At 36.7% G+C, this 18,260-nt stretch overlaps 36 pseudogenes; all 36 read left to right on the forward strand.

Moving 5' to 3' along the window:
• Positions 1-119, forward strand: LOC124331817 (annotated as a pseudogene).
• An 804-nt stretch (positions 120-923) lies between these two features.
• On the forward strand, positions 924-1,042 carry LOC124331818 (annotated as a pseudogene).
• Positions 1,043-1,326: 284 nt separating this feature from the next.
• Positions 1,327-1,445, forward strand: LOC124331819 (annotated as a pseudogene).
• Positions 1,446-1,859: 414 nt separating this feature from the next.
• On the forward strand, positions 1,860-1,978 carry LOC124331820 (annotated as a pseudogene).
• A 414-nt stretch (positions 1,979-2,392) lies between these two features.
• LOC124331821 lies at positions 2,393-2,511 on the forward strand (annotated as a pseudogene).
• Positions 2,512-2,795: 284 nt separating this feature from the next.
• LOC124331822 lies at positions 2,796-2,914 on the forward strand (annotated as a pseudogene).
• A 414-nt stretch (positions 2,915-3,328) lies between these two features.
• Positions 3,329-3,447, forward strand: LOC124331824 (annotated as a pseudogene).
• A 284-nt stretch (positions 3,448-3,731) lies between these two features.
• LOC124331825 lies at positions 3,732-3,850 on the forward strand (annotated as a pseudogene).
• An 804-nt stretch (positions 3,851-4,654) lies between these two features.
• LOC124335548 lies at positions 4,655-4,773 on the forward strand (annotated as a pseudogene).
• Positions 4,774-5,057: 284 nt separating this feature from the next.
• Positions 5,058-5,176, forward strand: LOC124331826 (annotated as a pseudogene).
• A 414-nt stretch (positions 5,177-5,590) lies between these two features.
• LOC124331827 lies at positions 5,591-5,709 on the forward strand (annotated as a pseudogene).
• Positions 5,710-6,513: 804 nt separating this feature from the next.
• Positions 6,514-6,632, forward strand: LOC124330046 (annotated as a pseudogene).
• Positions 6,633-6,916: 284 nt separating this feature from the next.
• Positions 6,917-7,035, forward strand: LOC124331828 (annotated as a pseudogene).
• Positions 7,036-7,839: 804 nt separating this feature from the next.
• On the forward strand, positions 7,840-7,958 carry LOC124331830 (annotated as a pseudogene).
• Positions 7,959-8,242: 284 nt separating this feature from the next.
• Positions 8,243-8,361, forward strand: LOC124331831 (annotated as a pseudogene).
• Positions 8,362-8,775: 414 nt separating this feature from the next.
• Positions 8,776-8,894, forward strand: LOC124331832 (annotated as a pseudogene).
• A 284-nt stretch (positions 8,895-9,178) lies between these two features.
• On the forward strand, positions 9,179-9,297 carry LOC124334577 (annotated as a pseudogene).
• Positions 9,298-9,711: 414 nt separating this feature from the next.
• LOC124331833 lies at positions 9,712-9,830 on the forward strand (annotated as a pseudogene).
• Positions 9,831-10,244: 414 nt separating this feature from the next.
• LOC124331834 lies at positions 10,245-10,363 on the forward strand (annotated as a pseudogene).
• A 284-nt stretch (positions 10,364-10,647) lies between these two features.
• Positions 10,648-10,766, forward strand: LOC124334578 (annotated as a pseudogene).
• Positions 10,767-11,180: 414 nt separating this feature from the next.
• On the forward strand, positions 11,181-11,299 carry LOC124331836 (annotated as a pseudogene).
• Positions 11,300-11,583: 284 nt separating this feature from the next.
• On the forward strand, positions 11,584-11,702 carry LOC124331837 (annotated as a pseudogene).
• A 414-nt stretch (positions 11,703-12,116) lies between these two features.
• Positions 12,117-12,235, forward strand: LOC124331838 (annotated as a pseudogene).
• A 284-nt stretch (positions 12,236-12,519) lies between these two features.
• LOC124329916 lies at positions 12,520-12,638 on the forward strand (annotated as a pseudogene).
• A 413-nt stretch (positions 12,639-13,051) lies between these two features.
• LOC124331839 lies at positions 13,052-13,170 on the forward strand (annotated as a pseudogene).
• A 284-nt stretch (positions 13,171-13,454) lies between these two features.
• On the forward strand, positions 13,455-13,573 carry LOC124334579 (annotated as a pseudogene).
• A 414-nt stretch (positions 13,574-13,987) lies between these two features.
• LOC124331155 lies at positions 13,988-14,106 on the forward strand (annotated as a pseudogene).
• Positions 14,107-14,390: 284 nt separating this feature from the next.
• Positions 14,391-14,509, forward strand: LOC124334580 (annotated as a pseudogene).
• Positions 14,510-14,923: 414 nt separating this feature from the next.
• Positions 14,924-15,042, forward strand: LOC124331840 (annotated as a pseudogene).
• Positions 15,043-15,326: 284 nt separating this feature from the next.
• On the forward strand, positions 15,327-15,445 carry LOC124335689 (annotated as a pseudogene).
• A 414-nt stretch (positions 15,446-15,859) lies between these two features.
• Positions 15,860-15,978, forward strand: LOC124334581 (annotated as a pseudogene).
• Positions 15,979-16,392: 414 nt separating this feature from the next.
• LOC124331841 lies at positions 16,393-16,511 on the forward strand (annotated as a pseudogene).
• A 284-nt stretch (positions 16,512-16,795) lies between these two features.
• LOC124331842 lies at positions 16,796-16,914 on the forward strand (annotated as a pseudogene).
• A 414-nt stretch (positions 16,915-17,328) lies between these two features.
• On the forward strand, positions 17,329-17,447 carry LOC124331843 (annotated as a pseudogene).
• Positions 17,448-17,731: 284 nt separating this feature from the next.
• Positions 17,732-17,850, forward strand: LOC124331844 (annotated as a pseudogene).
• A 284-nt stretch (positions 17,851-18,134) lies between these two features.
• Positions 18,135-18,253, forward strand: LOC124334252 (annotated as a pseudogene).
• Positions 18,254-18,260: the final 7 nt, after the last annotated feature.

Raw genomic sequence — 18,260 nt, forward strand, 5'->3', positions numbered from 1 at the left:
GTCAACGGCCATATCACGTAGAACGCACCTGGTCTCGTCAGCTCCCAGAAGTTAAGTTACGTCGAGTCCCGTTAGTACTTGGAAGGGTGACCGCTTGGGAATACGGGATGTCGTTGGCGATGAACAGTTTGTTTTCAATAACAAACTTCTTGAAATTTTTTTTCAATCACGATAATTACCAGTCCAAATTCGTAGATAAAAAATTTCAATGCCTTAGAGATAGGTTCAATTCATCTATAAGAATGATTCTGGATCAATTCCATTGAGAGTTTTTCAAAGTTTATCGCGTTTTTTAATCGCGATGGTTACCAGTCCAAATTCGTAGATCAAAAATATCAATGGCATAGAGATAGGTTCAATTCATCTATTTGAATGATTCTGGATAAATTTCATTGCGAGTTTTTCAAAGTTTATCGCGTTTTTTAATCGCGATGGTTACCAGTCCAAATTCGTAGATCAAAAATATCAATGGCATAGAGATAGGTTCAATTCATCTATTTGAATGATTCTGGATAAATTTCATTGCGAGTTTTTCAAAGTTTATCGCGTTTTTTAATCGCGATGGTTACCAGTCCAAATTCGTAGATAAAAAATTTCAATGCCTTAGAGATAGGTTCAATTCATCTATAAGAATGATTCTGGATCAATTCCATTGAGAGTTTTTCAAAGTTTATCGCGTTTTTTAATCGCGATGGTTACCAGTCCAAATTCGTAGATCAAAAATATCAATGGCATAGAGATAGGTTCAATTCATCTATAGGAATGATTCTGGATAAATTTCATTGCGAGTTTTTCAAAGTTTATCGCGCTTTTTTATTCGCGATGGTTACGAGTCCAAATTCAATGAACAAACATTTCTATCACTTTGAAGTGATTTTCTATTCATCCATTGGGACTGGGAGGGTAAATTTTCATTTTTGAATGTCAACGGCCATATCACGTAGAACGCACCTGGTCTCGTCAGCTCCCAGAAGTTAAGTTACGTCGAGTCCCGTTAGTACTTGGAAGGGTGACCGCTTGGGAATACGGGATGTCGTTGGCGATGAACAGTTTGTTTTCAATAACAAACTTCTTGAAATTTTTTTTCAATCACGATGGTTACCAGTCCAAATTCTTAGATAAAAAATTTCAATGGCATAGAGATAGGTTCAATTCATCTATTTGAATGATTCTGGATAAATTTCATTGCGAGTTTTTCAAAGTTTATCGCGCTTTTTTATTCGCGATGGTTACGAGTCCAAATTCAATGAACAAACATTTCTATCACTTTGAAGTGATTTTCTATTCATCCATTGGGACTGGGAGGGTAAATTTTCATTTTTGAATGTCAACGGCCATATCACGTAGAACGCACCTGGTCTCGTCAGCTCCCAGAAGTTAAGTTACGTCGAGTCCCGTTAGTACTTGGAAGGGTGACCGCTTGGGAATACGGGATGTCGTTGGCGATGAACAGTTTGTTTTCAATAACAAACTTCTTGAAATTTTTTTTCAATCACGATGGTTACCAGTCCAAATTCGTAGATAAAAAATTTCAATGCCTTAGAGATAGGTTCAATTCATCTATAAGAATGATTCTGGATCAATTCCATTGAGAGTTTTTCAAAGTTTATCGCGTTTTTTAATCGCGATGGTTACCAGTCCAAATTCGTAGATAAAAAATATCAATGGCATAGAGATAGGTTCAATTCATCTATAGGAATGATTCTTGATAAATTTCATTGCGAGTTTTTCAAAGTTTATCGCGCTTTTTTATTCGCGATGGTTACGAGTCCAAATTCAATGAAAAAACATTTCTATCACTTTGAAGTGATTTTCTATTCATCCATTGGGAATGGGAGGGTAAATTTTCATTTTTGAATGTCAACGGCCATATCACGTAGAACGCACCTGGTCTCGTCAGCTCCCAGAAGTTAAGTTACGTCGAGTCCCGTTAGTACTTGGAAGGGTGACCGCTTGGGAATACGGGATGTCGTTGGCGACGAACAGTTTGTTTTCAATAACAAACTTCTTGAAATTTTTTTTCAATCACGATGGTAACCAGTCCAAATTCGTAGATAAAAAATTTCAATGCCTTAGAGATAGGTTCAATTCATCTATAAGAATGATTCTGGATCAATTCCATTGAGAGTTTTTCAAAGTTTATCGCGTTTTTTAATCGCGATGGTTACCAGTCCAAATTCGTAGATCAAAAATATCAATGGCATAGAGATAGGTTCAATTCATCTATAGGAATGATTCTGGATAAATTTCATTGCGAGTTTTTCAAAGTTTATCGCGCTTTTTTATTCGCGATGGTTACGAGTCCAAATTCAATGAACAAACATTTCTATCACTTTGAAGTGATTTTCTATTCATCCATTGGGACTGGGAGGGTAAATTTTCATTTTTGAATGTCAACGGCCATATCACGTAGAACGCACCTGGTCTCGTCAGCTCCCAGAAGTTAAGTTACGTCGAGTCCCGTTAGTACTTGGAAGGGTGACCGCTTGGGAATACGGGATGTCGTTGGCGATGAACAGTTTGTTTTCAATAACAAACTTCTTGAAATTTTTTTTCAATCACGATGGTTACCAGTCCAAATTCTTAGATAAAAAATTTCAATGGCATAGAGATAGGTTCAATTCATCTATTTGAATGATTCTGGATAAATTTCATTGCGAGTTTTTCAAAGTTTATCGCGCTTTTTTATTCGCGATGGTTACGAGTCCAAATTCAATGAACAAACATTTCTATCACTTTGAAGTGATTTTCTATTCATCCATTGGGACTGGGAGGGTAAATTTTCATTTTTGAATGTCAACGGCCATATCACGTAGAACGCACCTGGTCTCGTCAGCTCCCAGAAGTTAAGTTACGTCGAGTCCCGTTAGTACTTGGAAGGGTGACCGCTTGGGAATACGGGATGTCGTTGGCGATGAACAGTTTGTTTTCAATAACAAACTTCTTGAAATTTTTTTTCAATCACGATAATTACCAGTCCAAATTCGTAGATAAAAAATTTCAATGCCTTAGAGATAGGTTCAATTCATCTATAAGAATGATTCTGGATCAATTCCATTGAGAGTTTTTCAAAGTTTATCGCGTTTTTTAATCGCGATGGTTACCAGTCCAAATTCGTAGATCAAAAATATCAATGGCATAGAGATAGGTTCAATTCATCTATAGGAATGATTCTGGATAAATTTCATTGCGAGTTTTTCAAAGTTTATCGCGCTTTTTTATTCGCGATGGTTACGAGTCCAAATTCAATGAACAAACATTTCTATCACTTTGAAGTGATTTTCTATTCATCCATTGGGACTGGGAGGGTAAATTTTCATTTTTGAATGTCAACGGCCATATCACGTAGAACGCACCTGGTCTCGTCAGCTCCCAGAAGTTAAGTTACGTCGAGTCCCGTTAGTACTTGGAAGGGTGACCGCTTGGGAATACGGGATGTCGTTGGCGATGAACAGTTTGTTTTCAATAACAAACTTCTTGAAATTTTTTTTCAATCACGATGGTTACCAGTCCAAATTCTTAGATAAAAAATTTCAATGGCATAGAGATAGGTTCAATTCATCTATTTGAATGATTCTGGATAAATTTCATTGCGAGTTTTTCAAAGTTTATCGCGCTTTTTTATTCGCGATGGTTACGAGTCCAAATTCAATGAACAAACATTTCTATCACTTTGAAGTGATTTTCTATTCATCCATTGGGACTGGGAGGGTAAATTTTCATTTTTGAATGTCAACGGCCATATCACGTAGAACGCACCTGGTCTCGTCAGCTCCCAGAAGTTAAGTTACGTCGAGTCCCGTTAGTACTTGGAAGGGTGACCGCTTGGGAATACGGGATGTCGTTGGCGATGAACAGTTTGTTTTCAATAACAAACTTCTTGAAATTTTTTTTCAATCACGATAATTACCAGTCCAAATTCGTAGATAAAAAATTTCAATGCCTTAGAGATAGGTTCAATTCATCTATAAGAATGATTCTGGATCAATTCCATTGAGAGTTTTTCAAAGTTTATCGCGTTTTTTAATCGCGATGGTTACCAGTCCAAATTCGTAGATCAAAAATATCAATGGCATAGAGATAGGTTCAATTCATCTATTTGAATGATTCTGGATAAATTTCATTGCGAGTTTTTCAAAGTTTATCGCGTTTTTTAATCGCGATGGTTACCAGTCCAAATTCGTAGATCAAAAATATCAATGGCATAGAGATAGGTTCAATTCATCTATTTGAATGATTCTGGATAAATTTCATTGCGAGTTTTTCAAAGTTTATCGCGTTTTTTAATCGCGATGGTTACCAGTCCAAATTCGTAGATAAAAAATTTCAATGCCTTAGAGATAGGTTCAATTCATCTATAAGAATGATTCTGGATCAATTCCATTGAGAGTTTTTCAAAGTTTATCGCGTTTTTTAATCGCGATGGTTACCAGTCCAAATTCGTAGATCAAAAATATCAATGGCATAGAGATAGGTTCAATTCATCTATAGGAATGATTCTGGATAAATTTCATTGCGAGTTTTTCAAAGTTTATCACGCTTTTTTATTCGCGATGGTTACGAGTCCAAATTCAATGAACAAACATTTCTATCACTTTGAAGTGATTTTCTATTCATCCATTGGGACTGGGAGGGTAAATTTTCATTTTTGAATGTCAAAGGCCATATCACGTAGAACGCACCTGGTCTCGTCAGCTCCCAGAAGTTAAGTTACGTCGAGTCCCGTTAGTACTTGGAAGGGTGACCGCTTGGGAATACGGGATGTCGTTGGCGATGAACAGTTTGTTTTCAATAACAAACTTCTTGAAATTTTTTTTCAATCACGATGGTTACCAGTCCAAATTCTTAGATAAAAAATTTCAATGGCATAGAGATAGGTTCAATTCATCTATTTGAATGATTCTGGATAAATTTCATTGCGAGTTTTTCAAAGTTTATCGCGCTTTTTTATTCGCGATGGTTACGAGTCCAAATTCAATGAACAAACATTTCTATCACTTTGAAGTGATTTTCTATTCATCCATTGGGACTGGGAGGGTAAATTTTCATTTTTGAATGTCAACGGCCATATCACGTAGAACGCACCTGGTCTCGTCAGCTCCCAGAAGTTAAGTTACGTCGAGTCCCGTTAGTACTTGGAAGGGTGACCGCTTGGGAATACGGGATGTCGTTGGCGATGAACAGTTTGTTTTCAATAACAAACTTCTTGAAATTTTTTTTCAATCACGATAATTACCAGTCCAAATTCGTAGATAAAAAATTTCAATGCCTTAGAGATAGGTTCAATTCATCTATAAGAATGATTCTGGATCAATTCCATTGAGAGTTTTTCAAAGTTTATCGCGTTTTTTAATCGCGATGGTTACCAGTCCAAATTCGTAGATCAAAAATATCAATGGCATAGAGATAGGTTCAATTCATCTATAGGAATGATTCTGGATAAATTTCATTGCGAGTTTTTCAAAGTTTATCGCGCTTTTTTATTCGCGATGGTTACGAGTCCAAATTCAATGAACAAACATTTCTATCACTTTGAAGTGATTTTCTATTCATCCATTGGGACTGGGAGGGTAAATTTTCATTTTTGAATGTCAACGGCCATATCACGTAGAACGCACCTGGTCTCGTCAGCTCCCAGAAGTTAAGTTACGTCGAGTCCCGTTAGTACTTGGAAGGGTGACCGCTTGGGAATACGGGATGTCGTTGGCGATGAACAGTTTGTTTTCAATAACAAACTTCTTGAAATTTTTTTTCAATCACGATAATTACCAGTCCAAATTCGTAGATAAAAAATTTCAATGCCTTAGAGATAGGTTCAATTCATCTATAAGAATGATTCTGGATCAATTCCATTGAGAGTTTTTCAAAGTTTATCGCGTTTTTTAATCGCGATGGTTACCAGTCCAAATTCGTAGATCAAAAATATCAATGGCATAGAGATAGGTTCAATTCATCTATTTGAATGATTCTGGATAAATTTCATTGCGAGTTTTTCAAAGTTTATCGCGTTTTTTAATCGCGATGGTTACCAGTCCAAATTCGTAGATCAAAAATATCAATGGCATAGAGATAGGTTCAATTCATCTATTTGAATGATTCTGGATAAATTTCATTGCGAGTTTTTCAAAGTTTATCGCGTTTTTTAATCGCGATGGTTACCAGTCCAAATTCGTAGATAAAAAATTTCAATGCCTTAGAGATAGGTTCAATTCATCTATAAGAATGATTCTGGATCAATTCCATTGAGAGTTTTTCAAAGTTTATCGCGTTTTTTAATCGCGATGGTTACCAGTCCAAATTCGTAGATCAAAAATATCAATGGCATAGAGATAGGTTCAATTCATCTATAGGAATGATTCTGGATAAATTTCATTGCGAGTTTTTCAAAGTTTATCGCGCTTTTTTATTCGCGATGGTTACGAGTCCAAATTCAATGAACAAACATTTCTATCACTTTGAAGTGATTTTCTATTCATCCATTGGGACTGGGAGGGTAAATTTTCATTTTTGAATGTCAAAGGCCATATCACGTAGAACGCACCTGGTCTCGTCAGCTCCCAGAAGTTAACTTACGTCGAGTCCCGTTAGTACTTGGAAGGGTGACCGCTTGGGAATACGGGATGTCGTTGGCGATGAACAGTTTGTTTTCAATAACAAACTTCTTGAAATTTTTTTTCAATCACGATGGTTACCAGTCCAAATTCTTAGATAAAAAATTTCAATGGCATAGAGATAGGTTCAATTCATCTATTTGAATGATTCTGGATAAATTTCATTGCGAGTTTTTCAAAGTTTATCGCGCTTTTTTATTCGCGATGGTTACGAGTCCAAATTCAATGAACAAACATTTCTATCACTTTGAAGTGATTTTCTATTCATCCATTGGGACTGGGAGGGTAAATTTTCATTTTTGAATGTCAACGGCCATATCACGTAGAACGCACCTGGTCTCGTCAGCTCCCAGAAGTTAAGTTACGTCGAGTCCCGTTAGTACTTGGAAGGGTGACCGCTTGGGAATACGGGATGTCGTTGGCGATGAACAGTTTGTTTTCAATAACAAACTTCTTGAAATTTTTTTTCAATCACGATAATTACCAGTCCAAATTCGTAGATAAAAAATTTCAATGCCTTAGAGATAGGTTCAATTCATCTATAAGAATGATTCTGGATCAATTCCATTGAGAGTTTTTCAAAGTTTATCGCGTTTTTTAATCGCGATGGTTACCAGTCCAAATTCGTAGATCAAAAATATCAATGGCATAGAGATAGGTTCAATTCATCTATTTGAATGATTCTGGATAAATTTCATTGCGAGTTTTTCAAAGTTTATCGCGTTTTTTAATCGCGATGGTTACCAGTCCAAATTCGTAGATCAAAAATATCAATGGCATAGAGATAGGTTCAATTCATCTATTTGAATGATTCTGGATAAATTTCATTGCGAGTTTTTCAAAGTTTATCGCGTTTTTTAATCGCGATGGTTACCAGTCCAAATTCGTAGATAAAAAATTTCAATGCCTTAGAGATAGGTTCAATTCATCTATAAGAATGATTCTGGATCAATTCCATTGAGAGTTTTTCAAAGTTTATCGCGTTTTTTAATCGCGATGGTTACCAGTCCAAATTCGTAGATCAAAAATATCAATGGCATAGAGATAGGTTCAATTCATCTATAGGAATGATTCTGGATAAATTTCATTGCGAGTTTTTCAAAGTTTATCGCGCTTTTTTATTCGCGATGGTTACGAGTCCAAATTCAATGAACAAACATTTCTATCACTTTGAAGTGATTTTCTATTCATCCATTGGGACTGGGAGGGTAAATTTTCATTTTTGAATGTCAACGGCCATATCACGTAGAACGCACCTGGTCTCGTCAGCTCCCAGAAGTTAAGTTACGTCGAGTCCCGTTAGTACTTGGAAGGGTGACCGCTTGGGAATACGGGATGTCGTTGGCGATGAACAGTTTGTTTTCAATAACAAACTTCTTGAAATTTTTTTTCAATCACGATGGTTACCAGTCCAAATTCTTAGATAAAAAATTTCAATGGCATAGAGATAGGTTCAATTCATCTATTTGAATGATTCTGGATAAATTTCATTGCGAGTTTTTCAAAGTTTATCGCGCTTTTTTATTCGCGATGGTTACGAGTCCAAATTCAATGAACAAACATTTCTATCACTTTGAAGTGATTTTCTATTCATCCATTGGGACTGGGAGGGTAAATTTTCATTTTTGAATGTCAACGGCCATATCACGTAGAACGCACCTGGTCTCGTCAGCTCCCAGAAGTTAAGTTACGTCGAGTCCCGTTAGTACTTGGAAGGGTGACCGCTTGGGAATACGGGATGTCGTTGGCGATGAACAGTTTGTTTTCAATAACAAACTTCTTGAAATTTTTTTTCAATCACGATGGTTACCAGTCCAAATTCGTAGATAAAAAATTTCAATGCCTTAGAGATAGGTTCAATTCATCTATAAGAATGATTCTGGATCAATTCCATTGAGAGTTTTTCAAAGTTTATCGCGTTTTTTAATCGCGATGGTTACCAGTCCAAATTCGTAGATCAAAAATATCAATGGCATAGAGATAGGTTCAATTCATCTATAGGAATGATTCTTGATAAATTTCATTGCGAGTTTTTCAAAGTTTATCGCGCTTTTTTATTCGCGATGGTTACGAGTCCAAATTCAATGAAAAAACATTTCTATCACTTTGAAGTGAGTTTCTATTCATCCATTGGGAATGGGAGGGTAAATTTTCATTTTTGAATGTCAACGGCCATATCACGTAGAACGCACCTGGTCTCGTCAGCTCCCAGAAGTTAAGTTACGTCGAGTCCCGTTAGTACTTGGAAGGGTGACCGCTTGGGAATACGGGATGTCGTTGGCGATGAACAGTTTGTTTTCAATAACAAACTTCTTGAAATTTTTTTTCAATCACGATGGTTACCAGTCCAAATTCTTAGATAAAAAATTTCAATGGCATAGAGATAGGTTCAATTCATCTATTTGAATGATTCTGGATAAATTTCATTGCGAGTTTTTCAAAGTTTATCGCGCTTTTTTATTCGCGATGGTTACGAGTCCAAATTCAATGAACAAACATTTCTATCACTTTGAAGTGATTTTCTATTCATCCATTGGGACTGGGAGGGTAAATTTTCATTTTTGAATGTCAACGGCCATATCACGTAGAACGCACCTGGTCTCGTCAGCTCCCAGAAGTTAAGTTACGTCGAGTCCCGTTAGTAGTTGGAAGGGTGACCGCTTGGGAATACGGGATGTCGTTGGCGATGAACAGTTTGTTTTCAATAACAAACTTCTTGAAATTTTTTTTCAATCACGATGGTTACCAGTCCAAATTCGTAGATAAAAAATTTCAATGCCTTAGAGATAGGTTCAATTCATCTATAAGAATGATTCTGGATCAATTCCATTGAGAGTTTTTCAAAGTTTATCGCGTTTTTTAATCGCGATGGTTACCAGTCCAAATTCGTACATCAAAAATATCAATGGCATAGAGATAGGTTCAATTCATCTATAGGAATGATTCTTGATAAATTTCATTGCGAGTTTTTCAAAGTTTATCGCGCTTTTTTATTCGCGATGGTTACGAGTCCAAATTCAATGAAAAAACATTTCTATCACTTTGAAGTGATTTTCTATTCATCCATTGGGAATGGGAGGGTAAATTTTCATTTTTGAATGTCAACGGCCATATCACGTAGAACGCACCTGGTCTCGTCAGCTCCCAGAAGTTAAGTTACGTCGAGTCCCGTTAGTACTTGGAAGGGTGACCGCTTGGGAATACGGGATGTCGTTGGCGATGAACAGTTTGTTTTCAATAACAAACTTCTTGAAATTTTTTTTCAATCACGATGGTTACCAGTCCAAATTCTTAGATAAAAAATTTCAATGGCATAGAGATAGGTTCAATTCATCTATTTGAATGATTCTGGATCAATTCCATTGAGAGTTTTTCAAAGTTTATCGCGTTTTTTAATCGCGATGGTTACCAGTCCAAATTCGTAGATCAAAAATATCAATGGCATAGAGATAGGTTCAATTCATCTATAGGAATGATTCTTGATAAATTTCATTGCGAGTTTTTCAAAGTTTATCGCGCTTTTTTATTCGCGATGGTTACGAGTCCAAATTCAATGAAAAAACATTTCTATCACTTTGAAGTGAGTTTCTATTCATCCATTGGGAATGGGAGGGTAAATTTTCATTTTTGAATGTCAACGGCCATATCACGTAGAACGCACCTGGTCTCGTCAGCTCCCAGAAGTTAAGTTACGTCGAGTCCCGTTAGTACTTGGAAGGGTGACCGCTTGGGAATACGGGATGTCGTTGGCGATGAACAGTTTGTTTTCAATAACAAACTTCTTGAAATTTTTTTTCAATCACGATGGTTACCAGTCCAAATTCTTAGATAAAAAATTTCAATGGCATAGAGATAGGTTCAATTCATCTATTTGAATGATTCTGGATAAATTTCATTGCGAGTTTTTCAAAGTTTATCGCGCTTTTTTATTCGCGATGGTTACGAGTCCAAATTCAATGAACAAACATTTCTATCACTTTGAAGTGATTTTCTATTCATCCATTGGGACTGGGAGGGTAAATTTTCATTTTTGAATGTCAACGGCCATATCACGTAGAACGCACCTGGTCTCGTCAGCTCCCAGAAGTTAAGTTACGTCGAGTCCCGTTAGTAGTTGGAAGGGTGACCGCTTGGGAATACGGGATGTCGTTGGCGATGAACAGTTTGTTTTCAATAACAAACTTCTTGAAATTTTTTTTCAATCACGATGGTTACCAGTCCAAATTCGTAGATAAAAAATTTCAATGCCTTAGAGATAGGTTCAATTCATCTATAAGAATGATTCTGGATCAATTCCATTGAGAGTTTTTCAAAGTTTATCGCGTTTTTTAATCGCGATGGTTACCAGTCCAAATTCGTACATCAAAAATATCAATGGCATAGAGATAGGTTCAATTCATCTATAGGAATGATTCTTGATAAATTTCATTGCGAGTTTTTCAAAGTTTATCGCGCTTTTTTATTCGCGATGGTTACGAGTCCAAATTCAATGAAAAAACATTTCTATCACTTTGAAGTGATTTTCTATTCATCCATTGGGAATGGGAGGGTAAATTTTCATTTTTGAATGTCAACGGCCATATCACGTAGAACGCACCTGGTCTCGTCAGCTCCCAGAAGTTAAGTTACGTCGAGTCCCGTTAGTACTTGGAAGGGTGACCGCTTGGGAATACGGGATGTCGTTGGCGATGAACAGTTTGTTTTCAATAACAAACTTCTTGAAATTTTTTTTCAATCACGATGGTTACCAGTCCAAATTCTTAGATAAAAAATTTCAATGGCATAGAGATAGGTTCAATTCATCTATTTGAATGATTCTGGATAAATTTCATTGCGAGTTTTTCAAAGTTTATCGCGCTTTTTTATTCGCGATGGTTACGAGTCCAAATTCAATGAACAAACATTTCTATCACTTTGAAGTGATTTTCTATTCATCCATTGGGACTGGGAGGGTAAATTTTCATTTTTGAATGTCAACGGCCATATCACGTAGAACGCACCTGGTCTCGTCAGCTCCCAGAAGTTAAGTTACGTCGAGTCCCGTTAGTACTTGGAAGGGTGACCGCTTGGGAATACGGGATGTCGTTGGCGATGAACAGTTTGTTTTCAATAACAAACTTCTTGAAATTTTTTTTCAATCACGATGGTTACCAGTCCAAATTCGTAGATAAAAAATTTCAATGCCTTAGAGATAGGTTCAATTCATCTATAAGAATGATTCTGGATCAATTCCATTGAGAGTTTTTCAAAGTTTATCGCGTTTTTTAATCGCGATGGTTACCAGTCCAAATTCGTAGATCAAAAATATCAATGGCATAGAGATAGGTTCAATTCATCTATAGGAATGATTCTTGATAAATTTCATTGCGAGTTTTTCAAAGTTTATCGCGCTTTTTTATTCGCGATGGTTACGAGTCCAAATTCAATGAAAAAACATTTCTATCACTTTGAAGTGAGTTTCTATTCATCCATTGGGAATGGGAGGGTAAATTTTCATTTTTGAATGTCAACGGCCATATCACGTAGAACGCACCTGGTCTCGTCAGCTCCCAGAAGTTAAGTTACGTCGAGTCCCGTTAGTACTTGGAAGGGTGACCGCTTGGGAATACGGGATGTCGTTGGCGATGAACAGTTTGTTTTCAATAACAAACTTCTTGAAATTTTTTTTCAATCACGATGGTTACCAGTCCAAATTCTTAGATAAAAAATTTCAATGGCATAGAGATAGGTTCAATTCATCTATTTGAATGATTCTGGATAAATTTCATTGCGAGTTTTTCAAAGTTTATCGCGCTTTTTTATTCGCGATGGTTACGAGTCCAAATTCAATGAACAAACATTTCTATCACTTTGAAGTGATTTTCTATTCATCCATTGGGACTGGGAGGGTAAATTTTCATTTTTGAATGTCAACGGCCATATCACGTAGAACGCACCTGGTCTCGTCAGCTCCCATAAGTTAAGTTACGTCGAGTCCCGTTAGTAGTTGGAAGGGTGACCGCTTGGGAATACGGGATGTCGTTGGCGATGAACAGTTTGTTTTCAATAACAAACTTCTTGAAATTTTTTTTCAATCACGATGGTTACCAGTCCAAATTCGTAGATAAAAAATTTCAATGCCTTAGAGATAGGTTCAATTCATCTATAAGAATGATTCTGGATCAATTCCATTGAGAGTTTTTCAAAGTTTATCGCGTTTTTTAATCGCGATGGTTACCAGTCCAAATTCGTACATCAAAAATATCAATGGCATAGAGATAGGTTCAATTCATCTATAGGAATGATTCTTGATAAATTTCATTGCGAGTTTTTAAAGTTTATCGCGCTTTTTTATTCGCGATGGTTACGAGTCCAAATTCAATGAAAAAACATTTCTATCACTTTGAAGTGATTTTCTATTCATCCATTGGGAATGGGAGGGTAAATTTTCATTTTTGAATGTCAACGGCCATATCACGTAGAACGCACCTGGTCTCGTCAGCTCCCAGAAGTTAAGTTACGTCGAGTCCCGTTAGTACTTGGAAGGGTGACCGCTTGGGAATACGGGATGTCGTTGGCGATGAACAGTTTGTTTTCAATAACAAACTTCTTGAAATTTTTTTTCAATCACGATGGTTACCAGTCCAAATTCTTAGATAAAAAATTTCAATGGCATAGAGATAGGTTCAATTCATCTATTTGAATGATTCTGGATAAATTTCATTGCGAGTTTTTCAAAGTTTATCGCGCTTTTTTATTCGCGATGGTTACGAGTCCAAATTCAATGAACAAACATTTCTATCACTTTGAAGTGATTTTCTATTCATCCATTGGGACTCGGAGGGTAAATTTTCATTTTTGAATGTCAACGGCCATATCACGTAGAACGCACCTGGTCTCGTCAGCTCCCAGAAGTTAAGTTACGTCGAGTCCCGTTAGTAGTTGGAAGGGTGACCGCTTGGGAATACGGGATGTCGTTGGCGATGAACAGTTTGTTTTCAATAACAAACTTCTTGAAATTTTTTTTCAATCACGATGGTTACCAGTCCAAATTCGTAGATAAAAAATTTCAATGCCTTAGAGATAGGTTCAATTCATCTATAAGAATGATTCTGGATCAATTCCATTGAGAGTTTTTCAAAGTTTATCGCGTTTTTTAATCGCGATGGTTACCAGTCCAAATTCGTACATCAAAAGTATCAATGGCATAGAGATAGGTTCAATTCATCTATAGGAATGATTCTTGATAAATTTCATTGCGAGTTTTTCAAAGTTTATCGCGCTTTTTTATTCGCGATGGTTACGAGTCCAAATTCAATGAAAAAACATTTCTATCACTTTGAAGTGATTTTCTATTCATCCATTGGGAATGGGAGGGTAAATTTTCATTTTTGAATGTCAACGGCCATATCACGTAGAACGCACCTGGTCTCGTCAGTTCCCAGAAGTTAAGTTACGTCGAGTCCCGTTAGTACTTGGAAGGGTGACCGCTTGGGAATACGGGATGTCGTTGGCGATGAACAGTTTGTTTTCAATAACAAACTTCTTGAAATTTTTTTTCAATCACGATGGTTACCAGTCCAAATTCTTAGATAAAAAATTTCAATGGCATAGAGATAGGTTCAATTCATCTATTTGAATGATTCTGGATAAATTTCATTGCGAGTTTTTCAAAGTTTATCGCGCTTTTTTATTCGCGATGGTTACGAGTCCAAATTCAATGAACAAACATTTCTATCACTTTGAAGTGATTTTCTATTCATCCATTGGGACTGGGAGGGTAAATTTTCATTTTTGAATGTCAACGGCCATATCACGTAGAACGCACCTGGTCTCGTCAGCTCCCAGAAGTTAAGTTACGTCGAGTCCCGTTAGTAGTTGGAAGGGTGACCGCTTGGGAATACGGGATGTCGTTGGCGATGAACAGTTTGTTTTCAATAACAAACTTCTTGAAATTTTTTTTCAATCACGATGGTTACCAGTCCAAATTCGTAGATAAAAAATTTCAATGCCTTAGAGATAGGTTCAATTCATCTATAAGAATGATTCTGGATCAATTCCATTGAGAGTTTTTCAAAGTTTATCGCGTTTTTTAATCGCGATGGTTACCAGTCCAAATTCGTAGATCAAAAATATCAATGGCATAGAGATAGGTTCAATTCATCTATAGGAATGATTCTTGATAAATTTCATTGCGAGTTTTTCAAAGTTTATCGCGCTTTTTTATTCGCGATGGTTACGAGTCCAAATTCAATGAAAAAACATTTCTATCACTTTGAAGTGATTTTCTATTCATCCATTGGGAATGGGAGGGTAAATTTTCATTTTTGAATGTCAACGGCCATATCACGTAGAACGCACCTGGTCTCGTCAGCTCCCAGAAGTTAAGTTACGTCGAGTCCCGTTAGTACTTGGAAGGGTGACCGCTTGGGAATACGGGATGTCGTTGGCGATGAACAGTTTGTTTTCAATAACAAACTTCTTGAAATTTTTTTTCAATCACGATGGTTACCAGTCCAAATTCTTAGATAAAAAATTTCAATGGCATAGAGATAGGTTCAATTCATCTATTTGAATGATTCTGGATAAATTTCATTGCGAGTTTTTCAAAGTTTATCGCGCTTTTTTATTCGCGATGGTTACGAGTCCAAATTCAATGAACAAACATTTCTATCACTTTGAAGTGATTTTCTATTCATCCATTGGGACTGGGAGGGTAAATTTTCATTTTTGAATGTCAACGGCCATATCACGTAGAACGCACCTGGTCTCGTCAGCTCCCAGAAGTTAAGTTACGTCGAGTCCCGTTAGTAGTTGGAAGGGTGGCCGCTTGGGAATACGGGATGTCGTTGGCGATGAACAGTTTGTTTTCAATAACAAACTTCTTGAAATTTTTTTTCAATCACGATGGTTACCAGTCCAAATTCGTAGATAAAAAATTTCAATGCCTTAGAGATAGGTTCAATTCATCTATAAGAATGATTCTGGATCAATTCCATTGAGAGTTTTTCAAAGTTTATCGCGTTTTTTAATCGCGATGGTTACCAGTCCAAATTCGTAGATCAAAAATATCAATGGCATAGAGATAGGTTCAATTCATCTATAGGAATGATTCTTGATAAATTTCATTGCGAGTTTTTCAAAGTTTATCGCGCTTTTTTATTCGCGATGGTTACGAGTCCAAATTCAATGAACAAACATTTCTATCACTTTGAAGTGATTTTCTATTCATCCATTGGGACTGGGAGGGTAAATTTTCATTTTTGAATGTCAACGGCCATATCACGTAGAACGCACCTGGTCTCGTCAGCTCCCAGAAGTTAAGTTACGTCGAGTCCCGTTAGTAGTTGGAAGGGTGACCGCTTGGGAATACGGGATGTCGTTGGCGATGAACAGTTTGTTTTCAATAACAAACTTCTTGAAATTTTTTTTCAATCACGATGGTTACCAGTCCAAATTCGTAGATAAAAAATTTCAATGCCTTAGAGATAGGTTCAATTCATCTATAAGAATGATTCTGGATCAATTCCATTGAGAGTTTTTCAAAGTTTATCGCGTTTTTTAATCGCGATGGTTACCAGTCCAAATTCGTAGATCAAAAATATCAATGGCATAGAGATAGGTTCAATTCATCTATAGGAATGATTCTTGATAAATTTCATTGCGAGTTTTTCAAAGTTTATCGCGCTTTTTTATTCGCGATGGTTACGAGTCCAAATTCAATGAACAAACATTTCTATCACTTTGAAGTGATTTTCTATTCATCCATTGGGAATGGGAGGGTAAATTTTCATTTTTGAATGTCAACGGCCATATCACGTAGAACGCACCTGGTCTCGTCAGCTCCCAGAAGTTAAGTTACGTCGAGTCCCGTTAGTACTTGGAAGGGTGACCGCTTGGGAATACGGGATGTCGTTGGCGATGAACAGTTTGTTTTCAATAACAAACTTCTTGAAATTTTTTTTCAATCACGATGGTTACCAGTCCAAATTCTTAGATAAAAAATTTCAATGGCATAGAGATAGGTTCAATTCATCTATTTGAATGATTCTGGATAAATTTCATTGCGAGTTTTTCAAAGTTTATCGCGCTTTTTTATTCGCGATGGTTACGAGTCCAAATTCAATGAACAAACATTTCTATCACTTTGAAGTGATTTTCTATTCATCCATTGGGACTGGGAGGGTAAATTTTCATTTTTGAATGTCAACGGCCATATCACGTAGAACGCACCTGGTCTCGTCAGCTCCCAGAAGTTAAGTTACGTCGAGTCCCGTTAGTACTTGGAAGGGTGACCGCTTGGGAATACGGGATGTCGTTGGCGATGAACAGTTTGTTTTCAATAACAAACTTCTTGAAATTTTTTTTCAATCACGATGGTTACCAGTCCAAATTCTTAGATAAAAAATTTCAATGGCATAGAGATAGGTTCAATTCATCTATTTGAATGATTCTGGATAAATTTCATTGCGAGTTTTTCAAAGTTTATCGCGTTTTTTAATCGCGATGGTTACCAGTCCAAATTCGTAGATCAAAAATATCAATGGCATAGAGATAGGTTCAATTCATCTATAGGAATGATTCTGGATAAATTTCATTGCGAGTTTTTCAAAGTTTATCGCGCTCTTTTATTCGCGATGGTTACGAGTCCAAATTCAATGAAAAAACATTTCTATCACTTTGAAGTGATTTTCTATTCATCCATTGGGACTGGGAGGGTAAATTTTCATTTTTGAATGTCAACGGCCATATCACGTAGAACGCACCTGGTCTCGTCAGCTCCCAGAAGTTAAGTTACGTCGAGTCCCGTTAGTACTTGGAAGGGTGACCGCTTGGGAATACGGGATGTCGTTGGCGATGAACAGTTTGTTTTCAATAACAAACTTCTTGAAATTTTTTTTCAATCACGATGGTTACCAGTCCAAATTCTTAGATAAAAAATTTCAATGGCATAGAGATAGGTTCAATTCATCTATTTGAATGATTCTGGATAAATTTCATAGCGAGTTTTTCAAAGTTTATCGCGCTTTTTTATTCGCGATGGTTACGAGTCCAAATTCAATGAACAAACATTTCTATCACTTTGAAGTGATTTTCTATTCATCCATTGGGAATGGGAGGGTAAATTTTCATTTTTGAATGTCAACGGCCATATCACGTAGAACGCACCTGGTCTCGTCAGCTCCCAGAAGTTAAGTTACGTCGAGTCCCGTTAGTACTTGGAAGGGTGACCGCTTGGGAATACGGGATGTCGTTGGCGATGAACAGTTTGTTTTCAATAACAAACTTCTTGAAATTTTTTTTCAATCACGATGGTTACCAGTCCAAATTCTTAGATAAAAAATTTCAATGGCATAGAGATAGGTTCAATTCATCTATTTGAATGATTCTGGATAAATTTCATTGCGAGTTTTTCAAAGTTTATCGCGCTTTTTTATTCGCGATGGATACGAGTCCAAATTCAATGAACAAACATTTCTATCACTTTGAAGTGATTTTCTATTCATCCATTGGGACTGGGAGGGTAAATTTTCATTTTTGAATGTCAACGGCCATATCACGTAGAACGCACCTGGTTTCGTCAGCTCCCAGAAGTTAAGTTACGTCGAGTCCCGTTAGTACTTGGAAGGGTGACCGCTTGGGAATACGGGATGTCGTTGGCGATGAACA

The sequence above is a fragment of the Daphnia pulicaria genome, chromosome 3, assembly GCF_021234035.1.
Source record: "Daphnia pulicaria isolate SC F1-1A chromosome 3, SC_F0-13Bv2, whole genome shotgun sequence".
Taxonomy (NCBI): Eukaryota; Metazoa; Arthropoda; class Branchiopoda; order Diplostraca; family Daphniidae; genus Daphnia; species Daphnia pulicaria.